This window comes from Condylura cristata, unplaced genomic scaffold (genome assembly GCF_000260355.1).
Source record: "Condylura cristata isolate star-nosed mole 26May11 unplaced genomic scaffold, ConCri1.0 scaffold00014, whole genome shotgun sequence".
NCBI classification, from domain to species: domain Eukaryota; kingdom Metazoa; phylum Chordata; class Mammalia; order Eulipotyphla; family Talpidae; genus Condylura; species Condylura cristata.
This window is the reverse complement of record NW_004567115.1, coordinates 3,550,583-3,568,723: the sequence shown is the minus strand read 5'-3', so window position 1 is coordinate 3,568,723 and position 18,141 is coordinate 3,550,583.

The window sequence follows — 18,141 nt, the reverse complement described above, 5'->3', positions numbered from 1 at the left end:
GCTTTAACCCGCTGCGCCACCAGGGAGGGCCAATAAATATATATATTTTTAAAGCTATCCCCACCCTGTTAAATTCTGCAAAACATTTCTTTTTAACTTTGATGTTTCATGGTTTGACAGTGATGTGCCCACATGTAGGTTTATATATTTAAGTATTCCAGTATTATCTCTGCTTCCCATACATCCATGTTTAATTCACACTTTAGGTTTGGGAAAGTTTCAGTTATTATTTCTTTGAATAGGGTCTCTGTTCCCATTTTTCTCTCTTACCTTCTGGGATTCCGATTCTTCTTAATATTTTTCTCCTAATTGATTTTGATATTTCTTGCAGCATTTCCTAATTTTTTTCTTCATTCTTTTTTAATTTTTTTTAATATTTTAGTCTTCAATATCTGATTTTTTTCTTTTGCCAGCTTAAGCTATTTGTAATGTTTTCTAAATTTGTATGTGTTTCATTCTCCCACCCCCCAAATATATTACTTTTATAAATGAAGGATTTATGTAGATGCATACCTATTATGTCCAGAGAATATCTGTTACCCTTTAAAAATCAAAGAAAATGGCATCCAAAAAATTGAGCATCAAGTCCTCAGAAAATGAGGCTTCTGACAGACTGATTTTTGGATTTTTAAAATGGGTAATTTCATAGAATGTTAATCTTAAATTTTAAAAATGTCATATTTATTTAGACTAGGAGGAGGAAGAAACAATGAATCAAATAAATATTTTTGAAAAGGCTTAGATATTTTATGACCTCATTCTCCTATAGCTTTTAGGATTTTTGTTTTTCCATTTTAATTGAAGATGCTTTTTCCTTTTTAAACATACAAGAAATAAATATTAAATATGTGTGTTATGTAGTTCAGCTAATGTTAGTCATTTTTTATCATGACATATTAACTGGTAACAATGTTAAGTATCCATTATAACTAATCATTATATTTACCTTTGTCTTATAAATTTTTCATTTCCTACTTTTCTGTTTCCTATAGCTGTAATTTTAACCCATAGAATCTTGATGCCAAAAATGTTAATTAATGATTTCATTATGCAGGCCCTCCCTGGGGGTGCAGTGGGTTAAAAAGTACAGCACTGCAAGCTAGCTGCAGCTGATTCAGTACGAGTTGGATCCCCTGCCCTGGAGATGATCCATATTGTGTGACGGACCTCTCCTGTCTCCATCACTGTATCCCTCAGGAGTATATTTCATCAATCTGTCTGTTCTGCTCCCCATTCTGAGAAAAGTCTTACCACCCCTGTGCCTATTTTTTTAAATAATGATGTTATTATGCAGAGACCATACATCTACACACTTTGTTTGCATCATAAAAAATAAGTTGCGTAAACCCTCTCTGGTGGTGCAGTGGATTAAAGCACAGCACTAAGAAGCTAAAGCCACTTCCGCAAGAGTTACGATCACCGCCTGCCCCAGAGGTGATCCACATGGTGTGGCAGACCACTCCTGACCTGCCCTCTGCTCTCCTCACCTGTTGTGCTTCGTAGATCTGCCTGTTCTGCTCCCCACTCTGTATCTGGTGAATCCTCTCACCGCCCCTGCACCTCTGGCCTGTAACCAGTTCTGTAAGAATAAGTAAATAAATCTTTTAAACAAATAACTTGCCTAAAGCACATTTGCAAAATCATGTCAACAAATATAAGCTGGACAGGACTTTCTATAAATTGACTAAATTTAGAGATTTAAAACTTAAGTTTTATTCCCCTTCTCTGGTCTTGTTCTTGGACATCTGCTACTCTTTCTTCATTAGTGTAATTATTTCTTAATGTAGAATGCTTTTTTTTTTTTTACATGGTTGGGAAGATGGTTGCAAGGTGCTTCAGTCCTTGCTATTTTTAGTGTTTAAAGGAAGAACTCACCTTTCTAAATTGCTCAAACAAAACAAAGAAGAAAAACAAAATCTCAGATTTCTGAAATATTTATTTTCATTATTGCTTACTCATAAAATAATTACTGAGGTAGTTGGGGATTGTAGATGTAGGAGGGAAGAATAAGTTAGTGCTATGATTTTCAATGGATATAGGGAAGGCAAGTTCCCTCTCATAGGGTATGTTATACAAGCCATGTAGGACCACTGAGCTTACCATAGTTAATGATGTAAAAAGGGGTTCCACATGTATGAAAAATTCGGAAAACGATGTTTATAGAATAAAGCCAAATCTTCATAGTATGGGAGCAAATGACCCCAATTAACGGTTCCACTTATCTTCCCTGAGTTAGCCTTCTTTTTTCAACTTAGTGTCACTCCTCTCTGTTCTTATGTTTTAGCTACACTGCAGGTCTTTGCTGTTTTCTGGATTCATGTTCTGTAATTCCACAATGCTTTTCCTACATTCATAGATGTTCTCTCTACTCTCCCCATATTATTTTACTTTCCCAAGTAAAATTCCTCCTATTGCATATAGAAACTTCTTTTCATATATACAAGAAAAAGTGGTTGAAGTGGACAAGGAAGGAATTTTTCTTTTTTAAGAAATTATTTTTTAAAGATTTATTTATTTATGCATACAAGAACTGGGGTATAAACCAGAGGTACAGGGTGTGAGAAAATTCACCATAGACAGAGTGGGGAGCAGAACAGTCTGAGATGCTGAAATACACTACCTAAGGTGGGGCAGGAGAAGTCTGCCAAATCATATGGATCACCTCTCTGGCTGGGGATAGCTTGTGCTGCAGTAGCTTTAGACAGCTTCGTAGTATTGTGCTTTAACACATTGTGTCATCAGAGAGGGCCGGGCACTATTTTTCATGGCATGCAGAAGTTCAAATTTAGTCATGCTTTGATGTAGGAAAAAAACAATTCTACCCAAGTGATATAAAATAAATAAAATAAATTCATATCCCTTCTTTGTTCATGTGTCTCTGGTAAGTAGAACATTGTGGAAAGCAGGTTTTATGGGTCTGGGGCTCTGATTCTAGTTTTCTAGTTCTTCCACTTACTAGCTGAATAATCAAGTGCATTAACCTCTTTAAGCTGCACCTATATATACATATATGTATATATATATATGTATATATATATATATATATACATATATATATAAAATTAATTGAAGTAAGGGTGAGACAAATGTTAGGCAAACTTCAGAGAATTTTAATGAGGAATAATGATCATTAGATATAATTGCTTCATCATGTTAGTCAAATATTCTATATCCTTACTGAATTTTATGTCAGTTGGGTTTATGAGCAAATGAGAGAAGTGTGCAAAATTCTTTTGCATTTATAACTTTGCAATTGCTTGCATTAAACATTATTATAGTTTAAATATAATGTTATGTAAGCTAGTTACTATGTCTTTTTTGTTGTTGTTTGACTTTAAAATTTTATTTGTCACTAGTTTTCATTAATCTTATTCTTAAATTGTGCTTACATTACATTTATAATGACCATAGTCTGTAGTGTTTGCTAAATCTCTTATAATGGCCTTATTCACTCTATTCCTATGTTTACAAGTTTTGTTTAATATTTTAAAAAGATCAAGACAAACAAAAAAATAGAAACAAGTGGACATGCAGGATATGCAGGTAACTATAGTTTATCAGGGAGAAATATTAAAATAATATGTACAAACAAACATAATAAGATTGAAAATATCAAGAGATGATTGTAAACTATTTTAAATATTGAAATACTGAGGCCTCAATAGTATAAAGGCTAGAATTAAGAATGAAATAGTAACAGATTAGAAACATATATAAAATGAACTCCTAACAACTAAAGACTATTAAGTACAGAAGAGAATTAAAGAGATGTAAGAACTGAAATGATCAGGCTTAAAATAATCCAGGTCCCATAAAGTGCTATCGGAAACTCACTCAATCAATTCTTTCCTTCTACTGACACGGCAGCCAATTCCTAATTAAAGAAGTCACATAGTGATTTAGCTTAAAACAGCCTCAGTCCTTCCCAAAATTAGTTTATTTTTGCTTTTAGTTTTATTCAGTTATATCTTTGATGTCCTAACCCCAAATCTATGAGTTTTACTCTTCTCTTTCCCACTCCAATAAGCCCTCAAAACAGATTTTTGTCTTCCCAGCCTCACGACCCATTGAAATTTCTTCTCAGCTATCTCTGTGATGCTCCCAAATCTAAATTCATTAACCTAGGCTTCCTTTCTCTCAATTTTAATCCTATAACCATTTCTCTTCTTAACTTTTATACAGTCAACCATATTTTAAATCCCCTTTTCACGGTTTTTAATTATTTCAGGTGTGTTTTCCAAACTTTGTAATTCATTTCCTGAAAGGAAAGCTATTTCTCAGTGGATTTCAATTTATTTCTCACAGGTTCTCCAAAATAACTTTTGGAGGGACATATGGGTACTGATCATTATCTGGCACATAAAATGTGTCTATTAAAAACTTCAGCTCATTATATTACTCTTGTTGCCCACCTAACCTGATTGTATTGTTCACACTCAGAAAGCTAAACTCTGAACCATGAGAGCATGAAGGATGCATTTTATGAGCAAGTGATGGCCTCTTGGAGAATAACAGAGTCTACACTGGATGGCTCCTTGGAGCAGCAAGTGCAGGGAGACACAGGAAAGCAAGGGATGTGGGAATGTGCGGGGTTGGGGAGAAAGTCTTCACTCTCAGGGGCACCAGGCAGTTGGTCAGTCACAAGGCTGTTGATTTCTGGAGTAATTGCTCCCTCCTGTGTTCTTGTTTTGTTTTAAGATTTATTTATGTACGCATACAAGGACTGGTGTACAGGCCAGAGGTGCAGGGGTAAGAAATTTCACCAGAGAGTAGGAAGCAGGACAGGCAGATCCAATGAAATGCACTGCTGAGGGGAGTAGCAGGTGGGTCAGGTTACCACGCAATGTGGGTAAACTCTGGCAGGGGAAAAAACTTGTGCTGCAGGGGCTTTAGATAGCTTCACAGTGTTGTACTTTAAGCCCTTGCATCACTAGGGAGTGCTCTCTTCTGTATTTCTATTTAAAACAAGTCATGGGAGTTTGTCAGGCACTGATCTCAGCATCCTCAGAAGCAAGATAAATACTTCAGTAAGCATGAGGCAGCCCATCATCATTGCCCTGACGAATCTGGAACAGCAGTTTAAGGTACACACTAAAGGTTATAGTGATGCCTCACTGAGGCAGAGAGGTGTTTTCCTGCTTTGTTTTCATTTTCAAATTTAACATTTGCATGTTCTGAATCATACATTTTTATGTTTCTTTCTTAAGTGCAAAAAACTACATTACCTTCCAAGCACTTAGATTTCTTCAAGATGTTTGTTTCCTTGGTCCCTTTTAGACTCTGATACAAAAACCATATTCTCAATAATAAGCTTTGTGTTTCCACCATAAATTTATGACTGATCACCTTCCCTAGACTCCTGGTCCTGGTCCCATATTTAGCTGTGTTTTATGAGATTGGTTATTTTGCTTTCCAATGCTGTCTGTTAAATTAATTCCCTTTTCCATGGTTTCTATATTCCAACCATCATTTTCTCTAAAGAAAGTGTCCTGGGGAACTATTTTCCTTTTTCAGTAGTAAATCATTGGAATAACACACACTTAAGTGTATTCTCTTCCCATAGTTACAGATCATGGGCTTTGGTGTTTTGGTGTTTTGTTTTGTTTTTTTTTTTCACAATCTTACATGTTCATTCTAATGATGAGATAATAAGACCTCCTATGATTGCAAATACCAGGGTTTATTCTGAAAACTGATTTAATCAAAAAGATAATTTTTAGCTGTTATTTAATGTATCAGAGGCAAAATTATATTTAGTAACAGATGTATCAAGGTACTCAAAAGCATTGCCTATAAGCTCCATCTTCATTCTCAAGCAGGCTCTATTGTGACTATAAGCATCCCATGTCAATAAAGGTTCGACCCTCACACACTCTAAAATCTAGGCTAATGAGAATATCTCTTTCCAAATGTTCCATCAAATTTCATAGTACTGTCATATTGGCTTTGACTGGGTCAAGAACTATTGCTGGCAAAGTGGATATTATCAGTTGGAAGACCTGGCTTCAATGCCTTTGCCTGGGCTCTGAAAGACAAGTTACATTCCATATTACCAAAGGATTCAAAGGAATAGTACTGAAAGGAGAATTCAGCCATTGTTACTGGAAAAAGAGAAAGTGTATATATGATCTTCAGTAAGTTGTTTATTCTAGACATTTCCCCTATTAAAATTCCTTAAATATATACATTCTTTCAGGATAAAATTTGATTCATGTAATTGAGTATTTTAGGCTTAGATCATTTTTACTTTGTGACTGAAACTTTGGTCCAATTATTCAACTATTACAAATCAGGTGAATGTTTCTCTACACCATTATTCTCATATATAGCATATATATTCATCTCTATTATAAAATTATGAATCCTCCAATTCATCCCATGATAATCTATGGAAGTCCCACAATTTCTAAAACATTTTCATTGACTATATTAATATACCAAGTTTTTACTTGCCTATGAAGTCCAAATAGCTATGTTTAGATTTAATGTTCCCAAAGATTATTTATTTTCATTTTTTATCTTTGCATATTTATAAGTCTCCAAACTGCCATTTATTATTAGGGTCTTTTGGATATCATTTGTCTGAAAAAGAAAATCACAATGACAAAATATTGCTATAAATTCAATAATGGATTAAAATTAGATTGAATTGAACTGTCAATTTTAAGAGATATTATATATATATATATATATATACACACACACACACACACACACATATATATATATATTTCATTTTGTGTGCATGTATAAAAATTACTCCTTGGGTAGCTGTGTATGTGAATTAAGTTATTTCTATCCTCACTGTCCCATACTTAGGGTAATAGAATAATTAATGTAAATTATTATTAACCTATGCCATTTATTTTTCATCTCCCTTAATATATCTGTTCCTTATAATGTTAATTTCATGTTATATATTTTGATATATTGGAACTTTGGATTAATGATGAATAACTTATTTTTGTTTTTTAACTCCATGACTATTTTGTATAATCAGATAATAATATTTACAGAATAATTAGAAATTTCCATTTCTGGTTTAATATCTTTATTTGTGTCTAATTTCTATTCTTAACATATCCTGAATTTGTGATTTTTATTTCATTATTGGAAATATAAATAATCATTGATATTTTAAAGCTTTGAGCTTGGGACAAAATAAAATGAGTTTATTGTTAATAAATCACTAATACTATATTTTATAAAAGAGGTAATATTATGAAGCAGATTTTATCTACCCAAAGTTGATAACTTAACTTCCACTGTGACTATATTTAGAGATGGGGTCCTTAAAAAAATAAAGGTTAAATGAAGTCCTAAGTATAGTTTCCTATTTAATAAGATCAGACTCCACATAAGAAAGGAGACATTAGGAGTGTTTGTGCACAATGGAAAGTCCAGGAGAGTTGACAGGAAGTGACAGTAACCTCTGCAAATAAGGAGAGGGAAACCCAACCTGCCAACATTTTATGGTCTCCAAAATTGCAAGAAACACTTCTGTTGTGCAAGGCACCTAGTCTTTAGTATTTTGTTAGTGCAGCCATAGAAATCTCGTACAAGTACAAGCAGCATTGTAGTATAAACTTTGTCTGAATTGACTTATGAAATTCTATTAAAATTCTACCTTCAAACTTCAATAAATTGAACCTGAAGCACAGTGGATTTCATATGTGGCTCACTATAGTCATTCATCACTAAACCTGAGTGCCAAGGTAAAAGGTTAAGAAACTCATCTGCTATTTCATGTTTCCAAGTTTTGAACCTTGTAAATCATGATGAAGTACTTTTTAAAGCTAGCTTTATCCTTCTAAGAATATGTTTGGAAACTAAAAAATAGTATTACAGATATTGGTTCTATTTTAATAATATGCTATCTTATTGAGTTGGATAGTGTGGGGAAAAATCTCACATTGAATTAGATATATCCACAATGGATTGTGATAAAACAATATTTCTCTTTGAGTCATCATATGTTTGTCTGCATCCATATAGTACTTCTAAGTTGGCAGAAGTCCTTTACTATTCATCTGTTGCTAATGTGATTACATTTAGAGCAGACAGATGCTTGGATTTTCTCCTAGGACTTTCAAAGTGCTTATTTGGCATCAAAGAGACCATAAATCTGCTGCTTGTAATTAAAACAAAGACTTAAGTGGACTGATATATAGATTTGAGAATTTGCTGTTTGCAGCAATCCCAAAGGATTGACCGATAATCTCCTAGAAGAACTATTGACTGACTCTAGGCATATATGTTTAAAACAATAATTGAGTGAAAAATGATGGAGGGAGGAATGCAGGGGAGGCATCACAAGATTGAGTCACACAAAGGGGATGTAGGAGGGGCGAGTGAAGTAATTGATACAGACATAAAATCAAGGTCCTCGGTTACCAAAGCCAAAGCCCAGATGCCGGGATGTCTGGGATGTCTCCTAGAGATCCCAGCAGGTAACAGACTGTTCGAGACTGTGCCTGAAGCTCAGACTGAAAAGGTAAAAGATAAAGACATGGAGATGAAGCTCATCAGGAATTGTGTAGAATTCCTTTCATATTCTACACAAACTCAACCAACCTGGGCTCATAAGGCGTGAGCCCCTTCCAGGGAGAAGTTGTCTATATCAGAGCAGTCTCTCCACCAGTACGTGGCAGCCACTCTGCCCACCTGTGCCTATGCAGGTGCTTCTTTCCACCCGCTCTCTCCTTCTGCAGGACAGCAGCCTCCTGCTTGCCAGGGACCATGCAGGGACTTCTCTGCACTGATCTCCCGTGGTGAAGGTCCCTTTCCTAAGACAGCCAGTCTGCAACCATGCAGGTCTCTCTCTCTGCAAACCTGTCCCTTTCCGCCTGCTTGTGCCTATGCAAGTGTCTTTTCTTCTCCTGTCTCTTTCTAATAAACGTATCCTTTAAATATAACTGGGTCTCTGTCTCATGGAGAATCTTGCCATGTGCTGCTGAAAGGGGTGCTCTGGTGAAACCTTTCTCAGAGTGAACCCAACGACCCCAAACTCCAAAAGACAACATCAAAAAACATCAGGTATGCTACTTGATGACATAAAAATAAGGGAAAATTTGTTAACAAAATGGTTGCTTTTTATTTTCCTTTGAAATTTCAGTCAAATTTTAACTATTACATATTTTAATTGATTTTGAAGTGAAAATGACCTTGGATTTGGTAAAAATAGTTTAAGGAAGACTGAAAGGTTGTGACGATATTAGTATGTTTAAGCATATCTAAGCATCTTGGAATATATGAAAGCAGCACTAATTAAAATAAATCAATTTGTCTTTACTAAAAGTTGAGTGTTAACTGTTACACACTACATTAACACAACATATAGTATCACATTTAATCCTTTAAGCAAAAAAGTAGATATTACTTTATAGCTAAGTAATCTGACTGGCACAGGGATAAAGGAATTAACCACACAACTAAAAAGGGATCCAGAGTCACCAACTCTAGAGTCTCTATTCTCAGCTTCTATGCTACACAGTATGTCCATGTACTAATATAAGCATATACTAGGTAATTTATCCATTAATCAGTTTGAAAAGTTTGCTAATGTTATTTCAATTTTGATAAGAATATATAATTTTTGTTGATAGCTTGTTATTTTCTACATGCTTATTAAATTGCATTCTAATTTCTCAACGGTTTATAAAAGCATGGAAAGCTGTGAGATGAGTCTGGCCTTTATTTGTAATGAAAATAAATACAATACCAATTACATGGTATATTGGATTCTATATAAGGACACAAATATTTTCTATTAATCTAAGCATATTTATTATTTTTTGATAGAGGATTTGTTAATATAATTTATGTTTTTATGGAGGAGATAAAGAAAGCAGATTTTACAACATAGAGATTATGTTATGTTGCAGATTATATGAACAAATTGTGGAAATGGAAATCATTCCTTGCTTTATTCATTAAACGTCTTTTATTCTTAAGAAATGATCAATTCAACTAAGAACTTGGAGGTTTTAATAAAATATCCTAAAGTGAAGATTCTTATATTTAAATAACTCATATGGACTTGTTTTCTTCTTTGTAATAACGCATTGGAAAATTTTACCCAAAGAGAGAAGCTCTAGGTAAATTATTTTTTCTGCCTTTTCATTGGAAAAAAAATAGATTATAGAGTATGATGGGGACCTGTGACCAAAACCAGATTTTTGTCCTATTTTAGAACAGTAAATAGAAAGAGCTGGGATAATTGGGCTCTTCGCTTTTGGACAGGGAAGGTAAATGGATCTGGATGTACTCAAAAGAGATCATTTTTATACCCACTGGATAAAAGCAAATTCCAGAATATCATGAAGGAAAAGTTGTTACAGTCTGCACTGCTTCTGCAGAGCTCACAAGAGCCTATCAACCTTATAAACATCTATAAAGGACTCCACCAACAATATGATGAAATAGAGGTTAAAATCATCTTGTCTCTCATTTTGTGGGGGTGGAGTGGGGAATGGGATCAAAAACGGGGGAAGGGGGAAAGGAAGTGCACGGGATTTTGGTGATGGCACACGGGTGACATGGTGATGGGAAACCCGCGGGAATTACAACTGAGATGGAAAAAAATGTACAAAATGATGTAAAAATAAACTGTTTTAAAAAACAAATTAAATTAAATTAAATTAAAAAAATCATCTTGTCTCTAAAAAAAAACATATAGTTATAGGGAGGTCCAGATGCTCCATCCCATCTTTAGTCACAGTTCTTTCCCATGGAGACCTAAACTAATGTTGGTAGCAACTGAGGTAAAGGATCAAGCAAAAGGAGAATGAGTGGGAGAGTTGAAATCCCTGTCAACAGAACAGGCTGGGGTTCAATAAATCAAGCCACGATGGGGAATCCCAAGGCTTTGTGAAACTCCCAGGGGGATCTTTACTGAAATGCAAGTGGAGTGATTCTACCCAGGGCAGTAGGAACTCTGTGAATACAGACCTGGGAAATTGGAAACTCTCTATTTGGTTTGGGCACTAACAGCTCCATCCTTACCCTCTACATAGAAGATATCAACACCTGATAAAGCCAGGCCAGAGGCCATTATAAAGCCTGATATCAAAAGGACTTGAGAAATAACTCACAAATGCCTTGGTAAAGGTATTGCAGCTCCATAGAAGCAGCACAGAAGTTGGGGAGGGGAGGACAGCAGCAATGGCCATTGTTGGTGGCCATAGTAACAATGTGTCACAGACCACCACATTTGTGCAATACACCCTAATGACCAAGGACAACTTAATCTTTGTAGGATAAATGAAACACTGAAACACTGACCTCTGTGGCCATCATGTGTGGTCTTGAATACAATAGGTGCTTGGGAGCATAGACACCTGGAGGATGATGTGGGTATGTAAACATTTGCACACCTGAGCCTGGAGGCTGAGGATATAAGGTGGCAACACAGAAAATGGTTATAGTGGGATAGCAGTGGTGGTGGAAAACAGGAGAGGACAAGTGATGGGTGTGAGAGGAAGAAAGTTTGAGGCAATGCCAGACACAGTAAATATTCACTAAGCGCCAGAGGTCCGCCAGCCTCCAGGCCCTCAGGACAGCCATCCTCACCCTGCACCTGGCTGCCTCACTATATCTGGTGCAGGTCAACAGGAATATTGGGTGTAGAAGGCTTTGTAGGTGGAGTCAAGGGCAATGCTGGAGACACCATGGCAGTCCAGGCTCTGCAGGACAATGCATTGTGTGGAGGAGGAGATGGCCTACGAAGAGGCAGCAAACTCACTGGGAAGAAAGAAGACCACAATTTGCCATTTGGACCTCACCCACTGCTGGCACAAGGGAAAAATAAATGGATTTGGACTAATAGTTATCCCAAAAGGTGGGGGAACTTTGGCAGGTTGATGTTATGTCTGTGGGATCTGGGGATGGATAGGATTATTTTATCAGAAGGTAACAATCAAGGGGTGGACCTCAGTGGCTAAAGCAGTCTTATGCACTGCCCAGCACTCCCAGTGCCACAGTCTGGAGAGGCAACAGTCAGAGCAGGGGTCAGAGTCGGTGTAGAGGAAAGGACAGACATGATGAGAGCAGACTGAGTTTCTGCAGCCATGAAGAAAATATAGCAAAGAGGCCAAAAAAGATAAGTTAAAAAGCTGGTGCCAAGCTCAGGAAGCCCTGAGTGCTTGTTAAGCTGCTGAAAAGATGTTTTAAAAAAAAATGCAGGTGAGCCTCTTAAAATCACCTGTGTGTGATGCCCTGTTCACTTTTTGAATAAGATGAATGTGTCTGTGGGGGATTGGTGGGGAACATGGCTTTTGGTGTAGACCACAGCCAAAGAGGGGACCAGAGAGAGGCCAAATGGTAGAGCTAGTTATCCATGACCCCCAACCTATGTGATGTGCAAAGGGTTGGCCTACTGCACGCATCTGCTGGTCACATAGGTGGCTATGAAAGCCTAGTGTTAGAGTGACAGCAGTGACAGTAATCCTGGATACTGAGCCATTACCTCCCCCATCAAAGAGTGTATAGTGTGTCAGCAATCTCAAAGTGACTAGCCTAGGGGTTGGATGTTGTGCATGCATTGTGTCTCAAAGCATACCCAGAAACAACCAGGAAGCCAGATGGCACCAGGTGTGTAACAGCAGATGCTATGAGTGAATAGAATGGTTCCCCTCGTATGAGTAGAACCTTCATGGCAGACTTAATGGATCAAACCCTGGTGTGAATATTTTCTTTTTGCCCCAGGTTGGTGCCCAAGCACTTTAGTGAACTGGACTCAGTTGTATTTAGTTGCATTCTGTTGACTTTTGCAGGTCAGAGCTGCAGTGTTCAACATTTTCCAGGATTGTATGGTTAAAAAAAAAAAAACACCTGAGGGGATGGATTGTAGGGTAAATTAAGTAGTCAAGCTTTTGCACCACTGGCCTTTGTGGTTATGACCCACAACCTTGAATGCAGGAGGCACTCGGGAGTGTGAGTATGGAGCATGCATGTCAGGTGATGAACACCTGGAATATGGTGTAGACATGCATATGTTTGCACACCTGAACCTGGAGGCTGAGGCTCTCAGGGTGGTGTCATAGAGTGAACAGCTATGGCAGTGGTGGTGAACAGCTGGAGAAAATGAGAATAGCTGGGAGCGTAAGAGATCATTAGACAATGAAAGAGAAATCCCAGAGTCAAGATTCTTGGGGGCTAGAAGTCCTTCCAGACTTCTAACCCTCTAGCCTCCCTACCTTACCAGCTTATGGGCTTGCCCCACACCAGTCCTATATTCATGAACATAGATCCACACTGACCTCCAGCTACCAGGAGACTTCGTAGACAAAAACCCACAATAGAAATGTCATAGGAGAAGCAGGCTAGAAAGTTAAGACAAAAGCACAGAATGCAGATTGCTTTGAAACAAAGGGAGAGATAGCAGTGAATTGAATCACTCCTCAAACTGATAGGGTATTAAAACTCCAGTATCTCTACATATAATTATTTCACACCAAGGGAAACTAAGGGAAACTTAAATTCCTGGGCTCCCTCTACACATAAACACAAAAATCCCTCTATAGATAAAGCAACAAACATTCATAACTAACAAGAGACATTTGAACACAAGATGAAAAAGCAAAATGGAAAGAACAGATGTCCTGGAATATAATGAATACATTAGTAAAGGACCTATCAGACAAAGACTTCAAAACAACAACAACAAATAACATGGGGCATCCCTGGTGACCTAAAGAATATGTATGAGCCATATCACTACTATTGTCTGAGTTGAAACCCTGACAAGGATGCTGACCAGGGAGCAGCAGACCTCTCTTGTCTTTTCTGAAGTTCCCCTAACCAGTGTATTTCAGTAAGTTCACCTGCACTTCTAACTGTCTCTGGTGAAGCCTTTCAGCCCCTGTACCTCTGGCCTACAGCCCAGGTGTTCTATGCAAAAATAATTTTAAAATAAATCAAATATATTAAAGAATGTTAAATGACCTACCAGGTGGTCAGTGAGAGGCAGGAGATAAGTGCAAGATCTTAAAAAGGAGAGCTAGTAACAAAGCAGTTTTTTCACCAAGCAGTTGAAAAAAAAAAAAAAGATATATATATATAAATCACAGAGACCAAAACATTACACAATTTTAGGAGAATCTTTTAATAATTAAGGTGGCAAATGAAAGAGATGTAGAAGACTCAAAAAATAAATGACCAATTTACAAAAGAGAGAGAATCAAGAAAAAGGAAAAATGAAGACATTCATCAAGAAATATCTGATTAAATTAAGAGACCTCTTAAGAACTGGGATCCCAGCAGGTAAAGAGAGAAAAATGGAAGCAGAAACCCTAATCAAGTAAATAATAACTGAGACTTTCCCAACCCTAAATAGTGAATTAAATATGAACGCAGAAGAAACACCCAAAATTTTAAACACAAAAGACCTACACTTAGGGACATGATTGTCAAAGTCTCAAACATCAAAGGTAAAGAAAAAATAATTGCAGAAAGCAAGAAAAAGGTAACCAACCAAGGCTCCCAAGTTAGGATTTCCACAGACTTCATCCCAGACACTGTAGAGGAGATAAGAGTGGAAGTAAGTTTTATGAATCCTAAAAGGGAAGAACTGCCAGCCAGAAATTTTTTACTCTGAAAAATTATCATTCAGCTTTGAAGGTAAAATATTTCCCAAACAATACTTATGGAGTTTACCAGTTTTAGACTGGCCCTTCAAGAAAATTACAATGATTTCTTTCTAGAAGGAAAAAAAAATAAAGAAACACAAGTTCCTGAGCAAAATTACAATCAGAATACAAAGCCAGAAGCATATGATGAGTCAACAAGAAAGCATTGAGGAGAGAGAAATAAACAACACCTATATATTAAATGTTGGGGAGAAAACACTAGTTCATAGAAGTGTTCAGACATAGGAATTTAAATAAAACCCACATGGTAACCACTAAGCAAAAATACAAAATAGAGGCCCATGGATGAGGAAACAAATAAATTGAAAGAAATACCAAGGACAGTCATCCAGAAAGAGCTGAGAAATAAGTGGGAAAAGAAACAATAGTAAAATAAACCAAAGTTTAAAAACAAATGACTGATAATAAAGGTTATGTCAATAATCATGTTAAGTGGGAATGGTCTGAATTCACCAAAAAAAAAAAAAAAGACATAATAGATTAACAGTGTGGGTGAAAAACATTTAGTCACTGATACAAGAGGCTATTTAAAACTAAAGACAAAATGAAAGTAGGTTGGTTTAATATCATACACATTAATAATTTCAAGTAAGCAGAAAGTCCTGTTTTCATATCAGATAAACTACTTTCAACTAATAAAGGTAATTAGAGACAAAGTTGGACAACATATAATGCGCAAGAAAGCCAGTTAACCAAGAAGATATAATAACTCACTAATATTTATGCACCAAACACAGAAACACCAAGATCCATACAGCAACTATTCGTACTTCTAAAAAAAAAAAACATTTTTTTCCAAAACAATACATTAATTGTCCAAGACATAAGCTGACATGAAGGAATAGATCATGCAGCGAGAAAATTTACAAAGAAATCAAGGCTTAAAATGGTGTCAGAACATATATATTAGATAATCACATTGGATATTTTCATAGTTTTCCTTTCTAAAGATAAATAATACACTTTTTCTCTAGTGCATGCAGAATATTCTAAAGAATACAACATGTATTCTTTAAACATATCTCAGAAATATACAAAAATAAATATATCAAACATCCAGACCACAGTGCTAGAAAACGAGAAGATAACCACAAAGAGAATTCTGGAATAAACTAAAACATGCTTCTGGGGGGTAAAAAAAGAGGTTTCTGAGCAATCACTAGATCAATGAAGAAATTAAAAAAAAAAAAAGCATCTATGCAGGAATGAAAAAAAAGTGTTATCAGACACTATGTGATAACCCTAAAAGGCATTCTATGTGGGTAGTATATAGCAATACAGGCTTACAATGAAAAGAAAAACAATGTGAAGGAACTAGAAAAAGGTGAACAAAAGCTTGCAGGAATCAGTAGAAGGAATGACGTAATACAAAATTGAGAAGAAATAAATGAAATAAAAAATAAATAAATAAAAGGCAAGACAAAATTGGTAAACCCTTAGGTAGTCTTCCAAAGAAGAGAGAAACCCAATTCAATAGAATCCGAATAGAATATATCAAAGTAACGGTAAATAAGAATATAATACGATTTACAATAATACTGAAAATAATTTAACTGGGAATAAATACATGAATTGAGGGGCCTATATATTGGAAGTTGTAAAAACAATATTAAAGGAACTAAGAAACAACAAAATGCAAAGATATCCCATGTTCATCGACTAGAAGAACTAGCATCATTAAAATGGTCATATACCTAAATCAATTTAAAGGCTCAATGCAATACCTATACAAATAGTAATGATCTTTTACAGGGAAATAGAACAAAAATATATAACTTAATCCTTTCCAAAACAAAATAGAATGTAGAATATAAATGAAGTCATTTAACAGTATTCCTTATGAAAGCAATCTATGGAAGTCATATTTTTTCATAATTTGGAAAGAAAATCTCTTTATTAGCTTGCATGACAGGCTTTATCTTTCTTTGCAGACAAAAATAGTTGCTCATATAGTTTTCTTTGTAGCACCTTAATTTTGAAATTCTTCATGCTTCCTACAATAAGTATGGTTTGCTATCACCAAAATACAAATACATATTAAAAAAAGAAAAGGTCATTTAGATGCCTAAAAATCTGAAATTTTCGGAGGCTCTGATAGCCTTCAAGCTGCTTAAGTTCCATTGACCAAATAATTTTCCAGTACATCTCCAATTGTTCTTCCCACTTATTGATTGTGATAGTGCTTATAGCTGTAGCACCAAGAATGCTCATTCATTAAAAAAAAAAAAGAGAGAGAGAGAGAGAGAGAGAGAGAGATTCAGGATAGAATGCGGCTGTTGTCTCCAGAACTTTCCTTCATATTGTATAGAAAAAACAAAACTTTCCCTACTTTTTCTCTAACAAGAAGAGTTAGGGCCATCCATGTGCCTTTGAATGGAGAAAGATATCTTCTCCTAGAGAGTAACATGTATGAAATGCATACTAAAAAAAAAAAAATCATTAATAGTGAGAAATCTTAATTAGTAAATTGGTCAATATGTGAAGTTGATAAATTTATTTCAATTTTGTTAAGTCATTTCATATCTTAAGATATAAATATTCAACAGGAATTTATAACCATGTACTTTTCCAATAAATACTACTTGAATGTCCAAAACGTTTCAGGTGATATTCTGTGAATAAAGCAGGAGATGGTTTGTGCCAACACAGAACTTAGTATTTACGAGGGAAGAATCATTCTCCATAATAACACATCAGCCCCTTCTGTTTTCTGCGTCTCCTTCCCAAGTCTCAGATATTAACTTTCTCCCAAGAGACACTCATGTCCAATGTATATTTTCTTTTTATCATTCTGACATCCTTTTGGTAATCAGAGTTAGGTGATCTCAACTCCAAAGCTACTATATGTGCAAATAAATGACATATGGGAAGCTTTCCCTTCCAAGGTAAAATTATTATTTACTGGAATAAATTTGAAGACTGAGCATATATAATCTGTTTCCTGGTTGAAAACATACATTTTACTTGTCAAGACAGGATAACTTCTGATAAATTTATTCTAACTTTTAGCAGAACTCAACATTTTTGTACTTATTTCTAGCTTTTCAGTTTTCACTAAGGTCTCTTTTCTTCTATGAATACTTAGAATTCCTTCCATTTTTCTTTGATAACACAACTTCTCCTTTTTTTCTGCTTGAGCAGCCAAGCTACTTATGATGAAGAGAAGGAATGATTTCTAGATAGAAAATGTTATAGTTCCATGTGCGGTGCTCATGTTTGGACCTTAATCACATTATTTTGAAAACTAAGTATATCCAGCTTATCTTTTAATTTTCCTAAAATCACAAAACTTAGGATAACAGACAAAACTCTAAAGTGTGCTTGAATTTAAAATCTTATAAACTTGCCAATTATGACCCCAATATATCAAGAATAATGTGCTTGTAACTTTTGATAATAGCATATGAGATAAAACGGGGGAGAAGAAAAGTATATGTCAGTGGATTGAAAAGAGTTTTCAGCTCTCAGCCTGAGAGCTTCACAAAATATGGTA